General features: G+C 45.4%; 1 non-coding gene across 1 annotated transcript; it reads right to left on the minus strand.

The window, feature by feature from the left end:
- Positions 1-773: 773 nt before the first annotated feature.
- TRNAD-GUC (transfer RNA aspartic acid (anticodon GUC)) lies at positions 774-845 on the minus strand. Its single transcript has one exon. It is a non-coding gene; the product is annotated as a tRNA-Asp (tRNA).
- Positions 846-9,190: the final 8,345 nt, after the last annotated feature.

Consider the following 9,190-nt stretch of genomic DNA (forward strand, 5'->3'; position numbering starts at 1 on the left):
CATCATGTTGCGTGACGCACCGGTGGCGCAGCCTGCTAAAGGATATTTACTAGCACAGGTAAAGTCACCCTGTGTTACTTAATCTGTGTTTGTAAATATCCCCCCTGTTTACGCAGCACTTTGCGTGTTAGGGGCGTGACATGGGTGCTGCTGTGGGTGTCCCATGCAACACCCATGTCCACTGATGCATTTCCAGATTTACAAGAAATCGTAAACCTGTAAAGCTTGCATCAGTTTGCCGCGCCACCATAGGGGTGGCGTCGCGAGGCGCAACGAGGAGAAATGTTTTCATTTCTCCTCGTTTTTTCCTCTTTCAATGCGTGCTGCATTCTAAAGCACGCATTGAAAGAGGAAAAGGCCTGCAGTGATTGCTTTTGTGCAGGAAGGGGCCCCTTCCTTCACAAAAGCAATCTCCCCATGCCGCAGGCATCCTTGCACTATGATGCAAGGGTGCCTGTGCCGGCGCATGACAGCTGTTTCTGCGCCAGCGCAGGAGAGAGCACAGGAATGCGACATTTCATTGTAGATATGCTGCACTCCTGTGCTCTGAAAGTGCCGCAGCATGGCGCAGCCAAAGAGCTTGCGGTGCCGTGCTGCCGCACTTTCTTGTAAATCTGCCCCTTTATATTTTAACTTACGAAGTGTGGCCACAAATAAAGTCTTAGCACTCGATAGAACTAGTATCACATTAATTATTGCATTTAAAGCATATTTTACATCGTCCTATGTTTAAAATGTGGGTTGAATGTTTTAAAAGAAAAAAAAATTACTTCCTCCCCGTCGGGGAATTGAACCCCGGTCTCCCGCGTGACAGGCGGGGATACTGACCACTATACTAACGAGGATTCGGTGTGTCTAAGTTCGCGGAGCAGCTCCTCGTTGTCAGCTTCAACCCGCCCTGTTCTGCCTGTGATTGATGTATCTCATTTTCCAGTTCCTCTACACCTACAGGTGCCCTGGCACTGTCTGATGATGGGGGGTGCAGTGGGGGCCGCACACGGGGAGGGGGGAGGGGGCTGAAAGATATTTTGCAAGATCCAGTTACAAGGAGTGTGCGTAGTTGAGGCAGGATCCAATCAAACATAGCACATTATACAGGCAAGAGGTCGTCTAGGCACTCTGAAGCCACCAATGACTGTTTAAAAAAAAAAAATACACACTTCGGATGGAAAGGAAGCTGTCTTCTATAAGACCCCACATTTGCTGCCATTGGGGGGAAAGGGGGGTGCCCCCTTGAGTTTACATCAAACCTCCACTATCCACTTCCACCTACGTCCAAAGGGAGCCTGGGAGGGGCTTTTTCAAGAGGTAGGTAGGCACCTTCCAAATGGGTTGTGATTGCACGGGACACCCCATAAAAGCAGGAGGGCCACCAGAGACCTTCTCCGGGCAGTCCTCGCCCTCCACCCTGCCGGTGTCCCACCAGGGTCCCACCTGAGCCTCCTGCCCTCCTCGCTCTGCACCTCAACTCTTCCCAACATCATTACTTATTTCAACTTATTCCATCATCTACACAGGGCATAACTTATAATTCTCTCTCTCAGTTCCTTTCACTATTCACCTCCAGACTCCCATCTCTTAGTCACCCGCAGAGCTCTTCTATGCTGAATTTTTCCAAAAACAGAAGGAAAAAAATCCTGCTACCTCTGCACCTACTTCTCCCTCGACCCCTTCTACTCTCCTCAAACTACTGAAATCTTGGGGTACAATTAAACCCTTCCACACGCTTGAAAATGTTCATTACAAACACTGCGACAGGAGCTGCTTTACAGATATTAAACATATGGGTCACACACACAAGAACTTCTTTCTGTACATCCAAACCCTGATGTCTCTGCCAGTCTGTACCACACTTGACTACAGTAACTCTCCATTAGAATGCCTCGCCCAAGATTATTTTTACCCTCTGGATAAACGTATTAATTTCACTGCAAGAGCTCTCTACATCCAGACATGCTCTGTCGATTGACAAACTACCTGCAGATTAAATTAAATTCCTCTCACGTTTGACAACATATTAAGACAAGAATAAGAGTTCGGTGGAATCAGCACAAACAGGTAACGCCTCCCTGAGAGGGGAGATGGTTTAAGGCAAAGTGGGCTCTGGTCCAGGGCCCCAGCCTTTCAGGGGGCCCCTGACAGAGCCAGCTCTGTTCAGCAGAGTCTCTTGCCCGATGGCCTTTAATCATTCTGAATCAGATTGTTTTACATATCGGTTTCATTTAATTTATTTTTAATGCAGATGTGTTAGGGTCTATTACAGACATTTTGAAGAGAAATGTGTTTACATTTCATGCAACATCCATTAAAAAAAGTGTCTTTTAGATCAAAACAGGACCGTCACCTCACATATGATAATTGGGAGGGGGCCACAGAGATTATTTGCAGTCATATTAGTGAGCTGCTGCTGTGTTACAATATTTAAAATACATGTCGCTATCCCTGAATATTAGATGTAAACACCCTTAGAATTAAGAGAGTGTGCCCTTGTTCTGTCAGTGACCTGGCGAAAGAGGGCCTGAAAGAGCTGAAATTGTATCATAAATTTAAAGCTCTTCCAAACAGAGCCCCCAACATCCTTAAGATGTCCCTGCCTGAGAGAAGAGAGAATGGGGGACACAGTCATTGCTTGAAGAAAGGCCATGGGAGCCATTAAACAGACAGAGACATACATTGTCATATTAAGAGTTAGGAGGGGAGAGAATGTGCCATTAGGGGAGAGGTGCTGACCTTGAAAATGGGGACCCAGGTTGGAGTCTCAGAGTGCGCTCCACATCCTGTGATTCTGGGCAAATCCCTTAGAGGCATATTCAGCAAACTTTAACGCAGCGCAGCACCCACTTGCGGTGCTGTGCTGCGTGAAGGAAAGGGAAAGGGCAGAAATGCATAGTACTTAACATTATACGGCGCATTCCTGTCCTTTCCTTGCGCCTGGCATACGATGTGCTGCCTAGCACCAGCGCAGGCTCCCTTAACACCTTAGCTGCTATGGAACGTCCAGCTCCAGTGCTGGACGTTCCATTGTGCAGGTGCAGTTGGAACGTCCAACGGCCGACGGCAGCACTACGGAGGTAGTGGTGCCGTCTGCCGCTGGATGGGCGCACGCTTACCATGGGGCAAGGGTGCCTAAATTGGGGACAGGATTATTTGTGTGCAGGAAGGGACACTTTCCTGCAGAGAAACATAATCAGAGGCTTTTCTGCTTTTATATGTGCTGCAGAAAGAGGAAAAAACAAGTAGAAATAAAGATATTTCTCCTCCTTACGTCTCATCATTGGACGTGTAGCGTTTTGATGCATTCCCATTCCCAGGTCTACCAGTAATGGTAAATATAGGAATACCCCAAAATCCAATGGTGGATGCGTGGGAACACTTGAGCTTCAACCATGGAATGCCTCCCTGGGGCAGAGTGATGCAATGCAGTGATTTGTACTGCGTTGCGTTACTCTTGATATATTAAGCCATCAGTGCCATGCAAGGTGGTCGTGCGTGACTTGATAAATCTAACTTTAGTGTTGCGTCACCCTTGCGCCCCGTTGTGTGGTGCAAGGGCGATGCAGCACTATGATAAGTTTCACTTTTAATCTCCTCTCATTGGGCCTAAAAAATGAAAGTGGCCTTGTATAATACAACTGGCGCTCATGCAGACCTGCCAACTTACAAAAATATCTCACCATGTGAATAGTAGGTGGAGCCTTGAGAGCCACCTAAGGGGCACTCTGCTAACTCCCTAAACCAACCCTCTCCCCAAAAAAGGGAAAAACAGAAGCTTCCTGCCACTATGTTATATAGTTTTGGATAGCGCTGGGACGCCCCGTCGCTGGGGCAGCTATGCGCTGTACAAAGCCGCTAATCATGGGCGTCCGCAGGGGAGGGCAAGGGGGTGCGCTTGCCCCCCCCCTGGGTACCGGTCCCATTCCTTTTGGTCCGTAATGTTCAAGATTACAGCAGGCTGTTCCCCTGCGAGAAGCCCCAGGAGTTTAAATGATCTCTCACTTGGGGCCTCTCGCACTTCTCTTTGAACTCCAGAGGCTGCAGCAGCCCCTCCCCGACCTCGAGCGGACTGTGGACAGGCTCATTGTCATTCTCTCTGCTGCTGATCATCACATAAAGAATGACAATGGGCCGTCTGCATTAAACGTGCCTTGAAGGCGAGTGAGGAAGTTAAAATGTTGCCCCCCCCTGGAAGGCGAGTGATGAACTTAAAAGTTTGCCCCCCCCTTGGAAACATGTCTGCGGACGCCCATGCCGCTAATAATAATAATAATAATAATAATAATAATAATAATAATAATAATAATAATAATAATAATAATATTGGCTCCTTAAAGGGTGAATGGGAGCTGATATCATCTGGCACCATGTGAGTTGGCAGGTCTAGCTCACGTAGAGCGCTTCGATACCTGGAGGTCGAGTTTGCACTATATCAGACTTTATTAAAAAAAAAGTTGCCCTCGAATAAATTCGTGTCATTTCCGTTGCTGAAATTATGTGAAATTTTAGAAAAATTACACAACACTTTTAGAACTGCTGATCTGGTATTTTGCACTTTTTTAGCGTGGAAAGCATCCTTGCATCCATTTTAGATGCGAGAATGTATTTTGCGCTTAAAATAGTAATGCAGAACCGCATGTGATGAGAAGAACAGCCACTTACATTCTGTTTGATCATGTTGTTCCCATGCTTTGACAAAAGGATTGTTCCCTGAAAGTTGTATCAATTACATGATGTGGCATCAAATTGTAATCACAAGCTTTTTGCGTAACAGACCAGGCCCTGCGCCCAACTCCACGCCACGAATGGCTGAAGGCTGTGCATGGAGCAAGATGGGCCTTCTTAGTTATGGTAGTAAAATATTACTTTACGGCACAAAACACCTCTAGAAACATACACCAAAAAAAAAGTGAAAGTGACGTTATAATTAGCCGAAATTATCAGTTAAAACTCCCTCACCATGTGCTGTTTATGACCTCAAATGTTGCATCACTGTTGACACCTGATCTGACATCATTGTTGACAACACTGTGCATGGCGGGGGGCGGGGGGGGCGGGGGGAGCGTGTTATTGTTCCTTGAGTTAACTATAACTGGTGAATTTCTGTGCTTTTTGAAGTTTAAAATGCGATGTTTCTACTGAGATAGTCTTATGTCACTTTAACTTTTGTTTTTTAAGTCATATAGATTGAAGGACTGTAATACTGGAGAAAATATAATGAAATGGAATTGGCAGTTACTTTTCGCTGAAAGAGCTCCTATGACAGCAATTCATCAAGGATAAAAGACACATCTACACAATCCATCATGCTTTGATTAGGAGAGCTACTTGGAAGCATCTTAGTTTTTTGAACCTGCAAATTATATTTCTCTTCACTTTCCTCACATGAGCCCTGAAGATATTGTTGGCTGTGACTGTATCAGAGTATCAAGAACTATTCAGGGGACTTGTATTTTGTCTAAAGGTGATTAAAAAGTTACCAATGTAAAAGATCTTTGGATGAAATGTACTGGTATAACAAGTAAAAAAGGTTTTTGAAAGAGGATTTTAAAAGAAATGTTTTTTTTCAATAAAAAGGAAAGATAAGAAAGAAAAGGCAAAAAGATGAAGGTGTGTGTGTTAATTGATATGTAGGTAGAAGATAATGCCTCCCGGCTGATGTATATATGTTACATGTTATGTTATATGCTGTTTTATAACGCGCTCAACTACTACCAGAGTATCCTGGCGCGGAGTGACCAAAAAGAGGAAAACAGGGGGGTGCCTAAAACGCTTTTTTGAATGAGCCAAAGTTCGGATTAGACCGGAGAACCAGAGGAAGGTCCTTCCAAGCAGACGCCGATCTGACCGCGATCGACTGCCCACCCAGTCGGGATCGCCGGAATCGTGGGACCTGCAGCAGATGTTGAGTAGCAGAGCGCAATGGCCTGTTAGGAGAGTAACGACAGAACCGTTTCATCAGGTATGCAGGGCCATGGCCATTAATGGCCTTATGGGCCAGAGTGAGTATTTTGAAAAGGATCCTTTGCGGCACTGGCAACCAGTGTGAGCTCTGCAAATAGGTCTGGACACTCATGCGGACATATATATGTGTTTCCTTGCAACATATCTGTTTATTGGGTTACTGATATAGTGGGTAGTAGCCTAGCGCAGGGCCATTCACATCTGTAACACATTACATATTCTCAGTGGGAGAAGAGGGTGTGGCGTTGGCTGTGGTCTCCCTCCAAAAATTGTGGGCACCTTTATTTTTTTCGGTCTGACTTTGCAAAGGAGCTGTTTCCAGACATTACGTGATCAACAGAAAAAGAGCTTTCTGAAGTACTACTGAGATGGGGGCTTTGTTCAAATGTTACATTCTTTAAGTACAGCATATGATTGGACAGAAGCTGTTCACTTCTGCTGAAAAGGAGGGATTGCACTGCATGTTTTTGCCCTGTGGGAAAGATTATAATTAGTACAGTAAAATGAAAGTGATTGTGGTGGCAAGCCAATGATCAAGGCATTTGTCTGGATCTGTTTATTAATTGAAGTGACATCAAAGGAAGTAGGCCTGACTTATTTATTGTGAAAGCATATATTAAAGCCAATAGGAATTAGTAGTGAATTGATATTACACTGTGGTAAAGTCAGTAGGCCTATTTTCATGCATGAAATCCCAGATTGCCATCGCCGGCATGGGTTACGGCGATTGCTGCCCCCTCTGACAAGTATGAGGAGTAAAATATTTTCACTGTGATAATCCGGGCTAAGTCATTTTAGGACGGATTGTATATTATTTTGTAACCACACATTTGTAGTTATTTTAGTTTTACAATTGTATGTCTGATGAATACCTTGAGGGAAAGCTCCTAATCAATACAGTAGGACTGAGTTGGCTAGAGTGGCAAATCAATGATCAAGGATATAAGCCTGATTGTTTCACGGGGAAGAGTTCTGTAAGAGGCCATGGGGCTGATATATTTACTATGAAAAGTTACAACAAAGTCAGTCGAACTGAGTAAAGCATATGTGGGCACCAATAGGTATAAGGACATATTGTTATTACACTTTTTTAAAGACTATATACAACATTTTGTACATGGAATCTCACAGATAACTGCATTAGGCAAGAGTTTGAGTTTTGCTACCCATCTGAGAAACCCTTGCAGAAGAAGATTTGCACTGTGGTGACCTTTATTAGGGTATGGTTTATTGGTTTGTTCACTGTTGTTAAAATATTTTCAGGTTTCTATTTTGTATATTATTAATATTTATTGATATGTCTTTTTACACATTCATTTGTATATTTAGGCTGAATGAATATAATTGCAATTTAAATGAGTTTCACGTGATGTGTAGAAATGTGTATAAATATGTTTTAGTTATGCCACATTTCCTATATAAAACCCCTTTTGCATAATATGGATGCCATCTCAATCACCCACTCCTTCTCCTCCCCACACATATTCTCCCACCACAGTCTTTGCAGAGCACATAGATGAGCCAATGACATAATGGTTATTTCCATTGCTGTAGTTGTCTTGCTAGTCATGAACTTGCTATTGTGCAGATGTAAAATGTCATCAAATAATATTTTAACATGTTTGTTTTTACACTGGATCCATTCATTGAGAAAAGGTCCTATGGTCAACGTTTCATATTAGTTAAAACATCTTCGGATGACATTAGCATATAGGGGGTCGAACACATTTTCTTGAAAACCTGAGTGGTGCTTAGGTGTTAAGGTAATGATGCATAATTTTCTTGTGTTCTGATTTGCTGAAGAAAAATACTTTTGCTCACACTATGATGAGTTTGCAGTTTCTCTAATTTGCTATGCAAGAGTTGTGTATAAGAACCCCTTCTTTTGGGGAATGAGACAGAGAGTGTAAGCTGTAATTGACGCTACTATGGATGCTGTTGAGTTTCTTACTAATTTAGATGCTTATTTGAGACTTTCCATAACTTTATGAATTTGTATTATCTGCATAGTTTTGGATTTGAGAGCCTTTATGCATTGGTTTTGTACCACTATTTTCAAACTCTAGTAATAAAACCCTTTAACATTTCATTGATTTAGAACCCAATTATTGAGTGGACTCCATTAATTATTGAATTGTTTTACTCTGCTAATTAATGTTTTGAGAGGTACCTTAATGCCGGCACATAGGGCCAGATGTATCAAGGCTTTTGCGACTCGCAAAGGCCGAAATTTGCAGAATTTCGGCCTTTGCGACTCGCAAACGGCCTATTAGCATGATTTGCCATGTATCAAATAATCGCAATTTAAGGAATCGTAAAAAATAGCGATTCCTTATTTTGGCATAGCATTTAAGAAATCGCAATTTTTGCGATTCCTTAAATGATATGTACACCGGACACTTACCTGTTGTGCCGCCATCGGGCGGAGCCGTGAGGTGAACGGCAGTAACAGCCCACACGCCGGGAGACGCCAGGAGCAGACCAGGACCAGGCGAACCACAATCCCCAGCAGGCAGTGGGGCGGCAGCGCGCTCGTGACGCGCAGAGAGCGCCCGGAGGCGCCTGTAAAAGGCTGACCCCCCGGGAGCACAGGGGGGAACACCGGACACTTACCTGTTGTGCCGCCATCGGGCGGAGCCGTGAGGTGAACGGCAGTAACAGCCCACACGCCGGGAGACGCCAGGAGCAGACCAGGACCAGGCGAACCACAATCCCCAGCAGGCAGTGGGGCGGCAGCGCGCTCGTGACGCGCAGAGAGCGCCCGGAGGCGCCTGTAAAAGGCTGACCCCCCGGGAGCACAGGGGGGAACACCGGACACTTACCTGTTGTGCCGCCATCGGGCGGAGCCGTGAGGTGAACGGCAGTAACAGCCCACACGCCGGGAGACGCCAGGAGCAGACTTTGACCAGGCGAACCACAATCCCCAGCAGGCAGTGGGGCGGCAGCGCGCTTGTGACGCGCAGAGAGCGCCCGGAGGCGCCTGTAAAAGGCTGACACCCCCTCTCGCCCCGCGAGACACGCGCGGGAGCGCCCGGGGCTAAGCCCGGGCAAAGGGCGGGCCCTCTGTGGCCCTCTGAGGCACGAGGAGGACGGGACGGGGCCACCCCCCTAACGTTTCCATCATAAGGTACTTTCTTTGACATCTTGGTCCACTCTACTGTGTTGTCATCCTCATCTTAGGGACCGTTGATACCGTAAATTCTGTTGTTTACTGCGGTTGGGACTATCTGCC

This window comes from Lissotriton vulgaris, chromosome 1_1, assembly GCF_964263255.1.
Source record: "Lissotriton vulgaris chromosome 1_1, aLisVul1.2, whole genome shotgun sequence".
Taxonomy (NCBI): domain Eukaryota; kingdom Metazoa; phylum Chordata; class Amphibia; order Caudata; family Salamandridae; genus Lissotriton; species Lissotriton vulgaris.